The 18,783-nt window shown below is 40.8% G+C and overlaps 1 long non-coding RNA gene across 1 annotated transcript; it reads left to right on the top strand.

The window, feature by feature from the left end:
- Positions 1 to 814: 814 nt before the first annotated feature.
- LOC135284206 (uncharacterized) lies at positions 815 to 17,010 on the top strand. Its single transcript, XR_010349678.1, has 3 exons — positions 815 to 1,250; positions 10,616 to 10,759; positions 16,890 to 17,010. It is a non-coding gene; the product is annotated as an uncharacterized LOC135284206 (long non-coding RNA).
- Positions 17,011 to 18,783: the final 1,773 nt, after the last annotated feature.

An 18,783-nucleotide genomic window follows, 5' to 3' on the forward strand; every position in this document is an offset into this window, starting at 1 on the left:
TTAATAGTAGCATAAGGTGTTATTACTATTAATGATTAAAAATATTTATTAAGTTTTTTAATTGTTGTCTAGTGTTTTTGGCAGTGTCCCTAGTTTGTATTTTAATATATGTATTTAAAATCTGTATTTCCATATTTTGCCACATTGTTGAGATTTTCTTCTCTGTGACTTGTTAGTTACTAAAGACGTGGGCACGTAGTGCTCACACAGTCAAACCTTACAGAGACTGAGGCAGACTTCCTGCCAATGCAGCATGGTATTTTGGGCTGGGTGAAGCCTTTCAGGAGAGAATCACTAAATAATTGATCTGCTTATCTGTCTCAGTGAACTGTCATGCTCCACTTCCCCTGCCTGTGCTTGAATTCTCTGTGAAGTGAAGGCTGGAGCAGCAGGCAGGGCACAGAGGAGGCAGCAGCAGCACCTGTCTCACATGGACAGGTGGTGCAGCTTCCTGGCTCCACAGGTTCCTGGGATCACAGCTGCTAGGGCAGAAAGCTCTTTTGATAGATCTACATCCACCTTTTTTTCTTTTTTTTTTTGTGTGTTTTTTTTTTTAATGGCAAAACAAAGCAACTCTTGCTTCATCAAGACATGAGGACCATGTAACAAACTAACCAGCAGTTTGCTTTAGCATCTCACCAAAGCCTGCACAGGCAATTACAAGTTTTTTCTTGTATTTTTAAACTCAGAGGGGGTTCTTGTGCTGCCCTCCAAGCAGCAGCTGGCCTGTCAAAGCAGCAGAGCTCAGCCTGGTGAGGCATTGCAAGCAGTTTTCCTGCTGTTGCTGGGCTCACCAGGGTCATTCCATGGGGTCTGTTTCTGGAATGCAGGATGACGACGGTGCTTATTCACCCCTGGAGAGTATATTTGTGACATAGCTGAAGGGAGCAGCTGGTTCTTGCTGAGGTCCCTGTAAAATTCATTGGCAAGGGAAGTAGCAGTGGAAAGCAAATTTCACGCAGAAGTTTTGTTTCAAAGACTCCATAGGTGACTGTGCTGTTTCCTGTAGAAAGAAATATTTAGGAAGATATTTGTGTCCATATAGAAAATTATCTTCATGTCAAATTACTGTAGGTTTTGTATGTTTAACTAAATAATGAATTGTCCTCTGAGATTAATTAAAAGGATTATATCTGAGATACATGAGGATCAGCACTGAGTGTCCTGCCGTGAAAGGGTGACACGGAGTTCACTTGGCAGCAGCACCAGCTCAACCTCTGTCCTTCCTTCAGCTGTGTCTTTCAGACCAGGTGTGTCTTCATAGTGAGATATCAGACTTGGGGTGGAAGCCACAAGAGATGCCTCGTGTAGCTGGGGCACCTGGGATGGGTCACGTTGGCTCTGCATTAGTGTTTTACAACAGCAGTGGTGGCTTGGCAGGAAAGCACAAGTTCCTTTTAGTGAGGACACAGCATAGAAGTGATTATGCAGCACAATAATTACTAGGCATTGAATTATTTTATTTTTTAAAAGTGGGTTCTGGATACATCTATTCAGGCTTTTTTTGTAAACCATAATGAGCTGCCAGCCACATTTGAAGGCCAGTCCTTCAGAGGAAGTTTTTCAGAGCAAACATTTGCCAAGAGCTGGGCAGCTCAGTGCAAAACTGTGAGGTAAAAAAAAAACCAACCAAAAATCCAAAGCCCCAAACCAACAGACAAAATTTGTGCTTACTGTATCTGTGATTGATTTGATTCCCATACCAAATCACAAGGGATTGCCTGAGAGCAGACTCCTGTGATTCTTCCAGTGGGTAATTCATGCTGCCTCAGAGAGCACTTCCATCCCAATCTGCAAATGTTGGTGAAGTAACTCTGAGCAAAAACCTAAAGCAGTGCATATAAACCATATAATTTGTAATTATGTATTTTAGGACTTGTCAAACAGATTCATTAATTGGGAAGGACAAAATAAATTTCCTACTTGTGAAGTTCCTGGACTTGCTGTTTACAAATTTATCACTCTGTAGCTACCAGTTATACCTAATCTAGCATATACACTCAATGGGCAAGACACTGTGAAATGACTTAATGCTTCTTCATCAGAAAAGAGATGTTAGAGAAGGAAATATAGACACTGGTTTGGAGTTGAAATGAGTTCAAGGTAATGGAAACAAAAGATTAAACCATAAGGCTACAAATTATTGCTCAATTGAGCTAAGTGAAAGCATGAAATCTTAGAAGCAGAAATGTTTGTCTGTGTCACTGTTTGTTTTGTACATGATATATGTAATTATGTCATCTGGTGGTGGTGTATAGAGGGGGTGGATGGGGAGAGGGTTTCACCAGCAGCCAAGGATGGGCAGGGTCAGGCTTCTGCAGGAGCTGGGCGTGGGAAAAGGACAGTGCAGCATTCTGAGAATAATGCAAGTTCTTTGAAGAGTAGCTTTTACCCCAAAAAAAAGGCCTAGGGGATTCATTTATCTCTGCTTCTGCTTTATGGGCAAAACCCACCCCAAATCCAACAAACAATAACCACCAGGGCATTAGAGTTGTGAAACTGAGGAATCTGTCAGTTCTAATGGGGTTCTCCAGATGTACACTAATGTTGCTGTGCTCACAGTCTGGCTGCAAACCTGAAATTACATGAACCAATCAAGAATTTTATTTCAGATTGTATTGATTGGTGTTTTTTTTTTACTGCTACATTGAATTTGGGGTTTATTTCCAGTGGATGAGGAGGAGATCAGCTTAATTTCTTCAGCAGCCCATGAAGTGCTTAGCCAATACCCAGGTCCTTAGTTTTATTACTTTTTGTTTACTTTTTATATTTCTATTTTTATATATATTTATGTATATGTATTTACATATGTTTTTATATATGCTATATATAGTCTATATTTACTTATTGGAAAGTAAAACACGCTACACAAATTTGTGATACAATTTTATGTTTATGGAAATAATATCTAAAATTCTGTTATCTGGAAGACAGTAGGGATAAAACAATAGGAGGTGGTTCCTTTTCACAGCCTCAATATCTCTCAGTATTTGTCCTCCCAGTCCCTCTGGTCAATATCGACTTTTGTTGCCTTTTTAATGTTTTAAGTAAAGAGCTTCGATCTTGTTTCATTTTGGCCTTTTTGCTGCCTTTTTTGCTTTTCTCAGAACATTCCTACAAAGCCATAAACTTCATCTCCTTTCTACAGTGTTCATCACCACCACCTAGACTGCTAAATTTCCAAACTGCAACACCTGCCTGATGTAGTAGTTTTTCTCATTTTGGCTAATTTGTTCCTAAAAGGAACTTACTAATATTTCTTGATTTTATTCTGAAAGAAGACAGCTGTAATGTCCATACTCTGATTCTGGCAGGTTTTTTTTCAAGCTTCACAGTATTAACACAAAGCTGTAATTTGTTTTAAGAAGTTCCTGAGAAATTCTTTGGTCGATGATCATCAGATGCTCTGTGCTTGGCAGGACAGATGCAGCTGAGAGTACATGGAACCTGTGTATTCCCAACGTTCCTGTGCTGGGTCCCTTCATTTTCTCTGTTCCCAGTGTTCCCAGTCAGCCCTGGGCAGAGTGGGGCTGGGGAGCAGCTCCTGGGCACTGGCCTGGACTTGGGCTGCCAGCGTGGACACCCAAGGGGACTTGTTAGAGCACTCTGGATTCCTCCCAGTGTCCACTGTTGCTGCTGGTCCTGACTACGTGAGAATATTATAAAGACACAATCCTGTCCAATTCAAAGGAGGTTTTGGTGGAAAAACAGTCCAAGGTTGTTATTCATCACCCCTAAGGCCCTTGCCATGTGTTTGTGTGCCAGCAGAAGCTCCTTGCTGTGTGGCTGGGAAATTGATGTGTCCTGGTCTGCCTTAGGAGTGTAGGGCTGCACAGCAAAACAAGGCAAGACATGCAACTTTACAGGAAAAGTAAGAAAACTAATCATAAAAAGTTGGAGACCAGAAAATCTAGAGATGAGGGAATATTTTTGTGTTTCTTTAAATTCATCAGAGTATGATTTACAGCAAAAAGTGTGGCATTAGTTCCTGCTGTATGAGACAGAGGGGGAAAACTGTCTTTTAGAAGATCTCAAGGTGAGATGGGATATTAGCATAATGATGGAAATCTTTTCCTGGTAACAAAACCTACAAAGAAGAAAACCTTTTTAAGAAAGCCCATTTGCTGAAATGGAAGACAGGCAGTAGAGAGAATGGTGATACATGAGAAACAGTAAGAAAGAAAACCCAGCTGGGAAAAGAAACCACTAGACCATCTGTACCAAGAAAAGTGTGCACATGACATCCTCTTTTAGAGATAAATCCCACAGAAAGGTAGGACTTGCCATCAGTTTCAGAAGAGTATTTGTTTCAGTCTGATTTTAAAACTTGCAAAACTTTTGTGTACAACAAATCACTGATGTTCAACTGGGGTCTATGAGAGGTTTTATAAAGTAATGAGAAATGTTAGAAAATTTTAGTCAGTCAGCTCAGAAGACAGGAGCTACTTCATTTCATGCTTTCATTTCTTTAGGAGATAATTTCAGTATCTGTTTTTATGGAATAGGAAGGTGTGGGGTGTCCCCCTTGCCCTGAGGGAGCTGAGCTGTTCTGGGAGCACCAAGCTTTTGTCCCAGCATCTGGTGGCAGCGAGGTTGACACTGTGTCATATGCTTGCACTTTGCTGCTGGGTGGAGCTGAAAGCATTGCTCCCACAGAGAAACCAGGGGGCTTGGAAAATGTGATTTGCAATTCCCCTTCGCTGTAGCTCTTTTAATTACTGGGGTTTGTGATGTGCTGCAGTAAGCCAGCACGTTCCAAAAAAATGTGCCAATACAAACAAATACATGGTTATGCACTGGCCCAATTCCTTTTTTTTCTTCCATGGGGTCAACAGTATTTTCTTGAATGCAAGACAGCGTTATGGCCACAGGCTAAACTTCAGTGCCCTGAGACAGAAACACAAACTTTAACTAAGGGCTGAATAAAAAAACAGCCAAGGATTTCACCTCTGGGGCCCTTGAGCAGAAGGTCACTGGGCTGATACTCGGAAAGAGACGTCTGTGTGCTGGGAGGTTTGTATGTATAAATAATGCAGTGGCTGTGACTATGCCCTCTTTGCTATGGTTTTCCCAGTGTTCTGTGGACACTTATCCAGTCTCTTAATCAAATGGTTTTAATGGACTAAAGAAAATGAGTGTGACAGTGCAGAGTTTGGTGATGAGAATTACACTAGATGGGCTAACTCTGATTAGCCTGGAGGTTTTAAGTCTGCACTAGAAGTTTCTTTTTATCCTCTAGCACTGGGGGATCTGGAAACATGGAAATATGTAATATTACATCAGTCATATAAATATTTAGTGCAGTGCTGGAAGTTGTGAAGAAATGCCATGTGGAGATTCACACTAGAAATACTCTGTCTTGTGTAGTCTTCCCAAAAAACATCTGCTCCTAGTTCTGAGGTTACAGCAGTGAGCTAGATGGATCATGGTTCTTGACACAGTGTGGCAGGTTTTATGTCCTTACACGTGTGTTGGCTTAGTCTGGCTTGTGGCAGTGGTGTGTTTCCAAAGTGCTTATGAGTTAACAAAGGAGGAGGGAGCAAAATGTGGGGACTGGAGGATAAGAATCCAGCATAAAACTGCTATTTAAATGTTAACAGAAAGGATGTGTGCAACACATTCATGAATATAACTTGGTAGTCAAAGGTGTGTGTATTTTGACTGAGAAATATTATTTTACCATTTATTGTATTTGAATCTAGGTGGTATTTATAGAATCATGTAGTATGTGTTCTTGTAGCATGGGCCACACTCTGCTTGTGCTCCTGGTATTAACCTGGTAGACAAGGATTCTAATGGCAGTACAGATATAGATATGGTGCTTCTGGGAGCAGAATAGCGCCCAGAGATATTTTTGAATTGGTGAGCTTAGAACTAGTGATACACCAGATCACAGCCATTGATGAAATTCAGCTGATGAGAAAGATGCCCAGCTTAGATAGGTGTTCTAAAAACAGAAATGTTACTGTCAGCACGTGCGTTTATCTGGAATATTTAGTAGTTCCAAAAGTTTATAGTACTTCATTAAAGTAAAAATGTCAACTTAAGTTATGGCTTGCTAGCAAGCATGCTGACCAGTTTTTCAGTATTTCCTGTGTGCTTTTTATTTCCCCAGGAAATAAAGGAGGGCAAAATTTCTCTGAAATTTCTCATTCAACTTATATTAAACCATGTAATCTAATACTATATAGCTGTTGTATTTCTCCACAAAGTTGATTTATTTGCTCCTGGAAATGCTCTTCTTTGGGAAGAATGTCTTGAGTACTGTTGATTCTTTGTTACCTGCTGCTCCTGACAGAGTCAGGGAGATGGAGCAGATACTCAGAACTGCTCAGGGAGATGCCTTCCCAGGATGCTGCTCCTGAGCACCTTCTGGGTTCATAACACTGAGACATTCCCAGAGCCAAAGGAAAAAGGAGATTCAGAAAATTATTTCAAGATTAGAGTGATAGAAAAGTGATCCTCATGTCACCTTTCCAATCTCTGACTTGCAGTCTCCCGTTTGCTACGCCCAGCAAGCTGGCCCACTGCTCTGCTTTGGAAAAAGCGTGGTTACAAGTTGGGGCAGGTTAGTTTAGGCAACACTTGCTTTGAGAAGTCATTGCCTTCAGACGCCCATGCACACACCTACTGCTTTGTCCGTAAATAATTATATGTTCATTAGATTACTCCGAATCCTAATTATGACATACACTTAGTAAATTTGAATGAAATTGTGTGTCCATGTTACATTTGGAAATGGGCTTGGTTTTTTTTAAAGTTGAATAAAAGGCCTGAGAGAGGCTGATTTCACTGATAACTTCTACAGTTCTCTCTTTCATCCACCTGTTGTGCCTTCTTGTAACACTTACGTGGCAGGAATTATTTCTATAGACTTTGAAATGTGCCCAGTGCAGCTGCTCATCTTGAGCCACAGACACTACTGTGTGCAGGGAAGAGGCAGCCAGAGAAGGGGCTGGCAGGAAAGTAGGGCTCTTCATGAACCCTCCCTGTCTTGTATGCCAGCCATGCCTAGGAGACCCCTCTTCTTGTTTGTCCTACCTGAATAGTACATGCAATGAGAAATATTTTGTGTACTGCAAATAAGTCACAATACTTCCAGGACTGGTGTCACACTGAGGAAGAGGTCATCCAGTTCTTACTGGTAATGGGAGAATATCTTCCTTATAATTCACATGGAGAAGGAGGCATTTTTGAGTCTAATAATTTAAATGAAAAGGCAGTAATCACGGAGCTTACAGCTCTTAAAATATCTCTGGTTCTGCAAGTGACTCACTCCACGGCCCTAAATACCCCCCAGACTTCAGCTTCCTCCTCTGTCAAAAGGGGAGATGAATACGTACTTGTGTTTAACTGTGGAGATGATGCAAGACTTAATTAGCTATGTTTGTTGAGGGCTCTGAAAATGTGGAAATGTCACTGCTCTTGATCATCTTGAATAGCTGACGGCCTGGCTTGTCAATGTGTTACTGTCAGGCCCCTCTTCAGAAGTGAGTGGGACACGTGGAATCTCCTGGGTTTGTTTGCCTGCCTCAGTGCACAGCTGAAGCTTGGCTTTACATGTCTAAGTAGGTGGACAGAAACCTGTTGGTTTCAGGAGGGAGGGTCACATCCCACCTGCTCCTGGGTGCACCAGTTCCAGGTTTCCTCTGGGGCCACGTTAGAGAAGTTGCTACGAGTGGCTGCCTCCTTAGCCTGAGGTTACATCTGCCTGCTCTACAACTATGTTTTCTCTTCTGTTTTGTTAACAGGACAGCTCATTGGTGGAGGCTATTAAAAAATTATGGCTCCTCTGGCAGGACTCCGGCAGCAGCTGTACCAGCAGAGAGCTGCCTAAACTTATAAAAATAAATCAGAGGAACATGATCAGAGGAGAAAAACTTCCATGCCAGTGACCAGGACCTTTCAAAGCACGAGTTTTTCAAGCTCTTTTTTTTTTTTTTTTTTTTTTTTGTTAATGAGGCTGTGCTCATTCAATTATCCATTAGCTCATTCTTAGTTCTCTCTTCCTGGGGCTCAACCAACCCTTGGGGAAAACCCTTGTTCAGGGCCGGAGGGTTAGGCAGGCTGCAGGAGGAGGAGGAGGAGGACTCTATTCCATGAGCATGTCCTACCACACTGCAGTGAAGTTTTACACACCCAGGCTGTAAAATAGTTCTCAATGAACTCTTAGGCCCAAATATAGTTCTTCCTATAGATGTACAGGAAGGAAGGAACTAGAAACATGAATTTTGGATACGACTATTGACCTTGGCATTTCATCTTACCTCTTTTATACAAGAGCCTGTGTACCATTTTTGAACTCATATGTCAAATGGCTGGTGCATTTTACATTCCATGCAGTTCATACATTGCCCACAACTTTAGTGTTGTTCATCAATAAGGTTAAAGTCAGGCTCCTTTGCAGAACAGGTGGAGTAACTCTGTGCAAGTCACAGAGGCTCTCAGTAGCTTTAGGTTTGTGGTCCATGGACCTCTGAGGTGCTACCATTAAGAAGCAGCAGGTAAAAAACTCCTCACTTACAATCAATAGCCTCTAAATTTTAATGGAAGCATCAAAACACCATTGATAGTTGTTTGGGGTCTACACACTGAAAGAGACTGAAGCCACTGAACAGAAGTTCCCTGAAGAAAGGCAAATGGACTGTGGCTATCAAGCACAGATGGCCCGCAGAGAGAAACGCCCAAGCAAGATGAAATGGTTACAACCTAAAATTAATCTTTCTGTAGTTAACCTCATGTAATTTTGTGGTCACTGAATTACAGAATAGAATGAAATGAGGAAAATGCCTGGGGCCAAAGTACGGTTTTGGTGATAAGTGATTTGGAAGGAATAATAAAAAAAACCCTTTTCTGTGCCCACCTAAATATAGGTTAAGAAAATAAAATTTATTACCTATTGCATACATTTTGTCAAAGTTAGAAGTATACACCCGTAATTAATTGTCTTGGAGGTTTTATTTAAGTGACAGTAATGAGACTTGCAATTCTGTACCTTTCTTTTAAGTTGTATCAGCGTGTCTGTACTTGAAAAATGTTAACAGGTTTGTTGGAAAATCTTGCTGTGATTGGCCAAGTTTTTATAAGCTGCAGCCTGATCCAGTTTGAACATCTAGATAAATATTAACCACTCTCAGGCAGAAAATCAATATCAGCTTTATTTTGGTTTCTTTTTCACTCTGTGACTAGCCTGCCATAGGTAGGTCATGCCACCCTTCCTACCCACCTCTAAAATATATATATATATATATACACACGATATACCTTCCTTCAGCAGCTGACAAGGCAAAGACTTCATATGGTGACCTGGCAATTCCTCCAAGGTGCAGTGCCATGTGGCACACAGGAACATTCATCTCCTGACCTCTGTGAAAGAGCAGAACGGGTTTTTCTTTCACAGAACCAAATTTTATTTTTACAAGAATGCAATGCTATTGCTACTACCTCTGTTCTCTCCTCCCCAGCAGGCCAACATTTATATCTCTATCCTGCTGAAGATAAGCTTTCCATTTCTACTTTTCCCACATCACCCCAATACTCTTGGGCTGCCCTTGGCCCCCTCCCTGAGCTCACTCACAGGCAGCAGGTTGTGGTGGGCGGTCATATTATTTATTTCAAGCTCCTCCAGCAGGAAAACTTTGCCAGAGTGAATCACTTTGCTGCCTTATTACTGCAGTTAGAAGCAAGCCAAAACTTGCCATTCACGAGGTAACTTTCATTTTGTTCCCCACATTGTTTTTTTGCCCTTGGCTTCCAGAGCTGAGGTATTTTTCTCTTCTGCCAGCTCTGCTTGGATCCAAAAACAGGTTGAGTGAAGTAGTTACTAAAACTGTCTGAATTCAGGTTACTGCTAAGGATCTTCACTATTTGCAGTTATCTATCTTTTAAACATGCTGAACTGTTCTGGTTGACGTGAACAGTCAAGTTCAGTGCTGTGGGTTATTTCACAGTCTGATGAGAAACTGGTGATGAAATAAGGTGTGTCTGTGGCACAGTCCTGTTTATTTATAATCAAAGCCTTGTTTTCCACTACTATAGGGTAGATCTTAAGCAGCAACAGTTTTCAGATCTAAATCCTATTTCAGGCTCACTCAAGCCTATTCGTGAGGCTTTTTCTCATTCTTATATGCTTTTATTGCTTACTCTCTCAGCTCCTTGAACTTCCAATTCCTCTTCATCCAACATTGCAAAACAATAAAAAAAAAAAATTAGTCCTTTTACATGTGTCTCTATTTTGGGTAGTGATACATGGAATGGAAGCTGTGTGTCATAAAGCAAAGTTTCAGCTCCTCTTCCTATTCAGCCCACTTGATTACAGATATTAACATGGTCAGATGGGAAATCATTGCATTTCTAGGGAGAAGGAGAGCAGGCAGGTAGAGCAGACAGTGCCTAGTGTCCAAGTTTCTTTTGGCAAGAGAAGATTTTGGCCAGAGAGAAAAATGTCAAGAGGAAGAAGAAAACTGGTCCTATGAGCCTTAAAGATTATTATTTTTCACTGGGTTGCAAGAGAAAAAGCAGATGCTTGAGATAATAGATTGGGGTTTTGGGCAGGGAGGTGTTTGTCTGTTTTCTCCAGGACAGTGGTGCCTTACCAGCTGTCTTTCACCATCAGGTGAAATGCTTCTGTAAAATGACTGCTGAGGATATCTGCACTGCTGGAAGCTGGAAGCATAAACTGGATTAGGCAGCTCGTGGAACAAAGCTCAGGAGTCCGGAGGAACATCTGCCCCCAGGGAGGGCAGGACTACCTGGAAGTGTGAGTTACTCCTGGGGAGGCAGTGTAATCCTCAGAGCAGGTATTCAAATATGAATATGAGCCTGAGCCTCATGACAGTGAGCCAGATTTCCTGCAGTGCAAAGGCAATCAGACTCACAATGGATCCATTCCACTCCACTGTGGATGCTAAAGATCAGCTGGAAATGTGCTCTCTTATAAGTGAAGGGTCCTGGACTGAATGAAGACTGTCATGAGGACATCTTTACTGAAAATGACCACCAACACTCTCTGCTGTGGCTGATGAACCTGGTAGCAGTGATATGCATTATATTTCACATCAGAAAAGCTTTGACTGTCAGTTCCAGTGGCTGGATGGTGTTCTTTGACCAGTGGAAGCTCCAGTACAAAACCAATATATTCTTCTTCTGCCCTTCAATAAAATCCCCAGAGTTCAATGACACAAAATTATACTGCATTTCATCTATTTGTTTAAAGTTTTCACTACAATTATCAAGACACTGTGGGGAAAGCCAAGAAATAAGTTATATTTCAGATAACTATCCTGTGTCAGGTTAGTAAGGTAACAAAATATGCACTTTCCCCCAAGACTTTCCAGAGTTTGTAAATACTAAAAAAGTGTATTTGTGTTCAAGAAAGTACAACAGAAGACTATTCAGAGCTGAGTTTTTGCCCTCCAATATGAAGTTAATGGCTTCATTGATGTATAAGAAAGCTTATGAATTGCCTTAGCTGTGGTACCAAAGATATATTGAATAATTTTTTGTGCATGGAAGTGCTGACTACACAGCAGAATAGGTAGATGCCAGAAAAATACTGCTCTTGATCCTTCTGCTTAAATAGTACTGTTTCTGTGAAGAGAAAACTTTGCCTACTCATTAGTGCTGCAAAACAAGTGTGCTAACAACTATTAAATCAGCCCCCCTCCAGTCAAACCAGTAATGTTTTGTTCCACTGAGTTAGAGTAGACATAAAGCACTACACAAACGAAATCTAGAGCAACATCTCCCATGTCTGATAAGTCTGGCACTTTTCACCATCACTAAAATTATCTCCAGCCTCCCACGCACCAAAACAGGGCTTCACAATTAGTTCCACAAGTGCCAGTGAGAAGAGTCTCCTAACGATGCCAGCAACTACAGCCGAGTTTTTCCTTCTCTGTTTGCAGAGAAGGGTTGGATCCTTCCTGCTTCCACTTGTGCAGCCCCAGGGAAAGGCCTCACTCAGTTCATGTGTCCAGATATTTGGTTTTAGGGTTGTTGTGCCCCTTCTGTGGGCACCATGATTAAGGGGGAGCTTTACCTTTTCTTTAGTAGCTGAAGAAATTTGTTGCCACAGAGGACTGTGGCTTGCTGCAGGGATGGCTATTTCTCAGCTCTGGTGATTAGTTGCAAGAAATATTTAGAGTGGGAAAAAGTGCCAAAGGATCAGAAGGCTGCATTTAAAAAGATGAGCAGAAAGAGAAATCATGGTAGTGATGGGAGACCAGAGCTGCAATGTTAGCAAAGAGAAGATCCTGCAAGGGCTTTATATACACAGCTCTCACATCCCTCAGCTGAACATGTGTTTTTGCTTGCATTAGGGATGAAAAGGTTTTTTTAGTAAGCAGCTGTGAATTATTGAATATATCATGGATCAGTATACATAAAGAGAAAACAAAAATAGAAAAAGGAATATCAATATTGCATAAGCAATACAAAAAAGCTGAAAAAATGTCAAAGGGAATAGGTGAAGCTATCATCTGATGAAACAGTGAGCTATGCAACTAGGAAAAGTTAGAAGTTCTCATATCCAAAAAGCTTGAGACATTACAAGAGACAAGAGAGTATATTTGCTGCATAGTAATTAAAACTGCAAGAAGATGCTGTGAATACAAAACTGTCCTGCAAAGGTGGGCAAGATATATAAAATATTTTCATGATGAATCCAAATTCACAGCCATCACAAGAGAAGAACAAGTTCAGGTAATTGCTATATGCAAAAGAGGGTGCCAGGCAGTATGGAAGAAGGAAGAGATCTACACCAAGTAGATGTTTTTTGTCTGAAAAAAACCCCAATCTTGAACAGGGACATGAATAGAAGGATCTGCTTGAAGATGAGATCAAACTAAAATTTTCTCAGGAAAAAATCACTCCCTGCACACAGCTCTCTGATGAGGCTGTTATTTAACCAGTGGGCCCTGTGGCAGAGATGTAATCCTATGCAAATATTAGGAGTTTAAGTACTGACCTAAGTCCTGTAATGTATGATCAGTCACACTGATTACCTTACCTTTACCAATTTGCCCATGTACATGGCATTCAAATCAGCCATTTTACAGTGAATTTCAGTGCTTATGTGACTGAGCTAAAAACCATAAAATTATAAGGTAAATTTGTATAATGCATTTATTTTTTCAATTTTTTATACAACCTACGTGCTTTAAGCACAGGTAGAGATCCATGTATATGAAAATAAGCAGAGACAGTTAATTTCCAGAATTAATACACTTGTAAAAAAACATAAGGCATTTATTCAACATTGCTAATATGAAAAAAATAAATATTTACATACATTGTATGCAGTTGAGAAAAAATTAAAGCAGACCTAAGAGAACAGGTGAAAGTGGAAGTCAAGTACACACTAAATATGCTAAAAATTCCCTTCTAGATCTAAACCAGATTGAGATCTACAGATGGCAACTGGTGGATATTTAGTGTTTCAGAAAATTTCGATCAATGGTCTTGCACAGATGACCCTCAAGCATTGCTACCACCTTCTCCTTTGTCTGAACCACGCAATCCAAAGGCTGTGCAGGGCTCTGCCCTGGACAGGGGGTCTGTCTCTAGTGGCTCCCCACAGCGCTGAAAGAGGCAGGGTGAAATATCAGAGCCATTCGTCTTGGAAGACAAAAGCAGATACCCTCCCAGAAGGGACACCCTCATGGAGCAGGCAGCCCAAAGCTGTAACCAGTGACTGCTCTGTGTCCTGCCATGGACAAGGACAAGCCAGAAGCACAAAAAGCAGCTCCTGAGCTGCTCCAGTTGAGTCGCCGGGATTTTACTGTTTCAGGTGGTTTGGGACACTGTGAGTGACACTGCTGTGATTCAGAGTGTGTCATCTGGCTGTGAGGTCAGTGATCTGCAGGAGTGAGGGGGAGAAATCCCCAGGCAGGACAAACTGTTCCTCTCCAACTTTAAGGCACCCGTGTCCATGGCAGCTGCACTTTGTGACAGCAAGAGCTGAAAGACATGGGCTCCCTCCACATCCCTGCTCAGTAGCTTTAGATGTTGAAATCTACTGCAGGTGGAAAAAGTATAGAGAAAACAGCATTCGTTGCATTCTTATTTCAAGCTGTGAGCTGGGTAAGTATTGGAGTCTGCAGGAAAAAGTTTAAAAACTTTAGCAGTGTATTGATACATCTTGCAAGAAAGAAAACACATTTGCAAAACCCTCTGTCTAACAAATCACCTACCATGTTACCAGTTTAACAGCTTAACAAGAACTTGTTTTCCTGATAAAAAATTGTTTCACCCCAGCAGATTGAAATGATTGAACCCTTGCAAGAGCCTATATGTAATTCAACTCTTTGCTGGTTTCCCTGTGTGCTGGTTTTGGCTGGGATAGAGCTAATTTTCTTCATAGTAGCTGGTATGGAACTATATTTTGGATTTGTGCTGGAAACAGGTGAAGTTGTAATTTCCATGGTGTGGGAAAGACAATTTTTGAGTCCTTGAGAGCAATTATATCTTCTTTGGGTATAAGGCACTTGCATACCAGAATCAGTGTTTGATTTCCACTATCTTTTTGTATGAAGCTGTATCCTGTACTAGTGACTCTCTGTATTTCAACTCATCAAACTGAGACATAATTTAAGTTCTTAGTAATTTATTTTTAATATTTTTTTCCAAAAGAGAATATCAACTTTAGATAACTTACTGAGGTATATATCATGCACATTTATTCCATATGAAGGAACAGTTGTTAAACCTAGAAGAAACTGAAATCCTAGAACAGATGACATGATAAATGGAGGTGCAGTGTCAGCTGGATTAGTGTGGCGCCACAGTGTGAACTTCTGGCAAATTAGAAGGCTCCTGAGTTGCTAATTCTGGCTGCAGGAAGATTGGTAGAGCTAATCTTGTCCATCTATCTATCTGTTTTGGTTTGGATGCATGAATTAATCTGCTTTAAATTCTTCTCTCAAATCTGAACACACAGCCCCTGCTGACTTTAGCAGGAGCTGTGCTCAGGTGTGGTCCTGAAGACCATTCTATAATTATAACGTGTGGGAAATCTTGGTTTTTAAAGACACTCCTAAGTGTTTCCTTGAGCCCTGGAATGTCAGTTGCTGAAGGGCCTCTTTGCCCAGTGAAACAAGATCAGACCTGAGTGAAGACTTCTTTTTGGCACTGAGCAGTGGCTCTCAAGCTGCTCTACTGCTGCTCTCCACAGACACGCTCCTGCAGCGTGCTCTAGTCCATGTGTTATCATAGTCAACAACAGATTAAAACCCAAAAGATGCTCTTATCAAGAGATTTTGTTGTCATTGCTTTCAGCTCTACTCACCTGTTGCACCTTGATGGGCCTGATATCCTACCTCTGTCAGGGCTAGTTAGTTGACTTTGCATTGGAGAAGACAGCTTGGCTTTGATTACAGATTTTGAATCTTTGCAGATCAATTTAAGCTGTTTGGCTTCTTCTGTGAGGAATCAAAATATCCTTATGCTGTATAACATGGTACTGAATTTTGGGAAACCTACCCATTTACTGTCATAGTCTTTTCAGTCTTGAATTAAATACATTACTGGTGGCATGTCACAATCTGTCATGTATTTTAGCTCTTGGGGATTCTTCTATTTCATGTGAGTCTTCCTTTTTACTGATTTCAGCAGCGGCAAATACTTTTAAGCAAGACTAACAAGAAGGGAAGGCAATAAAAGGATGTGAGATGGAAAGAGAAGTGGGACTGAATATGGAAAAGAATAAAATAGAGAAAGAGGAGGGGAAGAAAGAAGATATTGAGGCTAATGAAAGGAAAATAAGAGAAAACAAAATGAAAGAGATCATGTGTCACCTCTTTCTGATTACATTTTTCTTATGTTGTCTCCTCTAAGCCAAGAACTGTCTTAAAAGCAGTGTTCAAATTTCAACTGTCTGCTTTTGCCCCATTCCTCTTTCAAGTACTTGATTGTGGTCATAGCATGCATTTGGAAATTTTTTGGAAGTTTTCAGTGAGTAGCTGTGCTGCAGCAGTGAAGGTGATCGTGCATATCCTGGTCACACTCCCTGCAAGGAAATGTGTAACACGTTCCCTGCTGGTTCTTCATGCTTTGACACTTAACTGCTGGCCTGTGCCCTAGAAAAGGCTTTCTGCAGGTGCCACAGGACTTTGCTCAGGAGCAAATATTTATGCAGGAGTGATAGCATGTGTTTGCACCAGGAGTGTATTTAACTCCATGTGTAACAGATGAATGTGTCCCAAGTGCACGTCTGTATTCTTATCCTTCTAAATTCCTGTGCAAATTGGAAAGTCTCTGCTGTAATATCCTTAGCCCATGCAGTCCTCCCTATCACCATCAATACAAGGAGAAGCTGAGCAAGGGATATATTTCCCTTCAAGCTTTATGTTTTCCTGCAAACATCTAGATAACATGTTTTTGAAAGCCATGACACTCTCCCATTCACTTTCAGTCCAACGAGGATGAGAACAGGGTGTGAAATTAAACAGCGATTCCTAAACAGGAACACCAGCTGAGAAATATATCCTTAATATGTTTATAAACCACATGAATAATTTGTGTGGCAGGATATATGTTCTATCATGTTTTGATAGGCCTTTTGACTAACATATCCCGTGGGTGTTCCTCTTCATGTCACAGGAAGGTATTTTTTCAGGAATGCTCATCAATAGATAAAACCTGATAGTGGCAAATAACTTGGCATAGCTTCTCTTCAGCAAATGGGTTCCTCTGGCAGTATCTGAATTTGTTCCACCTCTGGCAAGTACTTGACAAATGAGCCCAGTACTGTAGCTCTGTGTTGATATTGTTTATTTGTTATTTAGGTAGAGTAGATAAGGCCCGAGGGCTTGATCCAAAGCCCACAGAAGTCAGTAAAAAGACTCCACAGGCCTTTTTTAGTCACTGGAATTCTGTGTTCTGTGTTTCAGAGCTTGGAAATCTGTGCCAAGAACTTGATCAATAACTAAAATGCTGGAAGAAATGCAAAGAGCAAACTTCTGGACAGGCAAAATGAAAAAATGGAGAAGGAAAACATCCAATAAATTCTCATCAGAAACAAAATGTCTCCAAGCAGCTTTTATAGATGAGGCTTGAAAGTGAAGTAACTTCTGACATTTTTGAGGAAGTACCCAGCTTCTAAAAGCTTTAAGACAAAACTGAAATGGGCATTCTAGAATCTCAAAATAATATATTTTCTAAGTACCCTTAGTTCAGTCTTCTGTATGTGAAACAGGTTTACCTAGATTTCTGATGCTGCTTTTAAATCTCTTAAATTCTGCTATTTTTAACAGCTTTATTTTTACAAGTTTTAATTGTTGCTGGTAATTGAAAATTTGCTACAAATTTAATTTTACTGATGATATCTTTGTGTTAAATATTGTAGGGCTAGGCAGCAATGACTCCTCTATTTATATTATCTAGTATTTTCCATGGTGGAAAATATTGTCTTTAGTTTTTAATTTTTTTAGGTGTTGGGAAGCTTTGATGACTGAATGCCTGGAGCTGCCCTTTGAAATTGGTCAGGGATAAAATTCCAAATCTGTATCAGTGCTTCTTCTTTGTCCTGTGAAATTATGCAGGGATTTTCTGGTCTCAGGTGCTGACATTCAGTGTTCCTGTTCTCCCTTTTCCTTTGCTCTGTAAAGATTGCTGAAACTATAACTGATGATGGACTTTGGGTATAACTAGCCTCTTATCCCCAAAGCAAACCCTAGGGTGGCTGGGTCCTGCCACCAGCCTCAGTGGCTGCAGAACAGCTCTGTGGCATGAGAGAATATTGTATTTGTGGGGGTGCCTCGACGAAGGAAGGAATGATGAATCTGACTACATGCTCTCAGAAGGTTAATTTATTATTTTATGACACTATATTATATTCAAGGATGCTAAACTATACGATACTAAAGAATAAAGATACACAGAATGCTAAAGGATAATAATGAATACTCTTGACTCTCGCTAGAGGCCCAACACAGCTTGGCACTGATTGGCCAATGAGTCAAAACAGCTCACACCAGAATCCAGTGAAATAATCACCTGTTGGTAAACAATCTCTGAACACAATTTAAAGGAGCAAAACACAGGAGAAGCAAATGAGATTATAATTGTTTTCCTTTTTCTCTGAGGCTTCTCAGCTTCCCAGGAGAAAACTCCTGGGCGAAGGCATTTTTCAGGGAGTGTGAATGCCACAAAGGAAGGTGACAGATCATTCTCCTCCCAGCTCAGGGCCTGGTGGGTGTCCCTCATGGCAGGCACAGGCTCACAAATGCCCCATAGCCCTAAGGGCAAATAAAAGGAGCTGGCCAGCTCCAATGTGTGACTTGGATATGTGCTTTGCAGTACAGGGACACTCAGAACCTTACCTGTATGTGAATATAATTCTGTTCAGCCCATAGCTGTAAATACAGTGTGTGGTATGAGAGCAGGCTAAAGCAATTGGTGTGAATGTTTTCCTTATGACATTCCACAGCTTTAGCACACACAAAGGCTATTTTGGTAATCTCCTGGCAAAGCCTCCTTGTGTGCTCTGGACACCTCCAGTAACTTCACTCTTTTCATATATCTCATGTTTTTCACTTTTTAGACCTCTAATGATTCTGCTTCCTTACCTGATTGCCTTTAAGGGCCCACACCAAGAAGTAACTCAATATATTTTAGTTCAAGCCTTCCCACATCTCAGCTCAATAAGCCAATGGTTGATATAAGTTAGAGAAAGCAATTCCAATCAAACAGTTCCATGATGGCTGAAAACCACCAGAACATTATCAAGAAAACTATTCAAAATTCTTGAACATAATTCTTTTAAAAGTAGCATAAGACCAGTAC

Source organism: Passer domesticus, chromosome 1 (genome assembly GCF_036417665.1).
Source record: "Passer domesticus isolate bPasDom1 chromosome 1, bPasDom1.hap1, whole genome shotgun sequence".
Classification (NCBI taxonomy): domain Eukaryota; kingdom Metazoa; phylum Chordata; class Aves; order Passeriformes; family Passeridae; genus Passer; species Passer domesticus.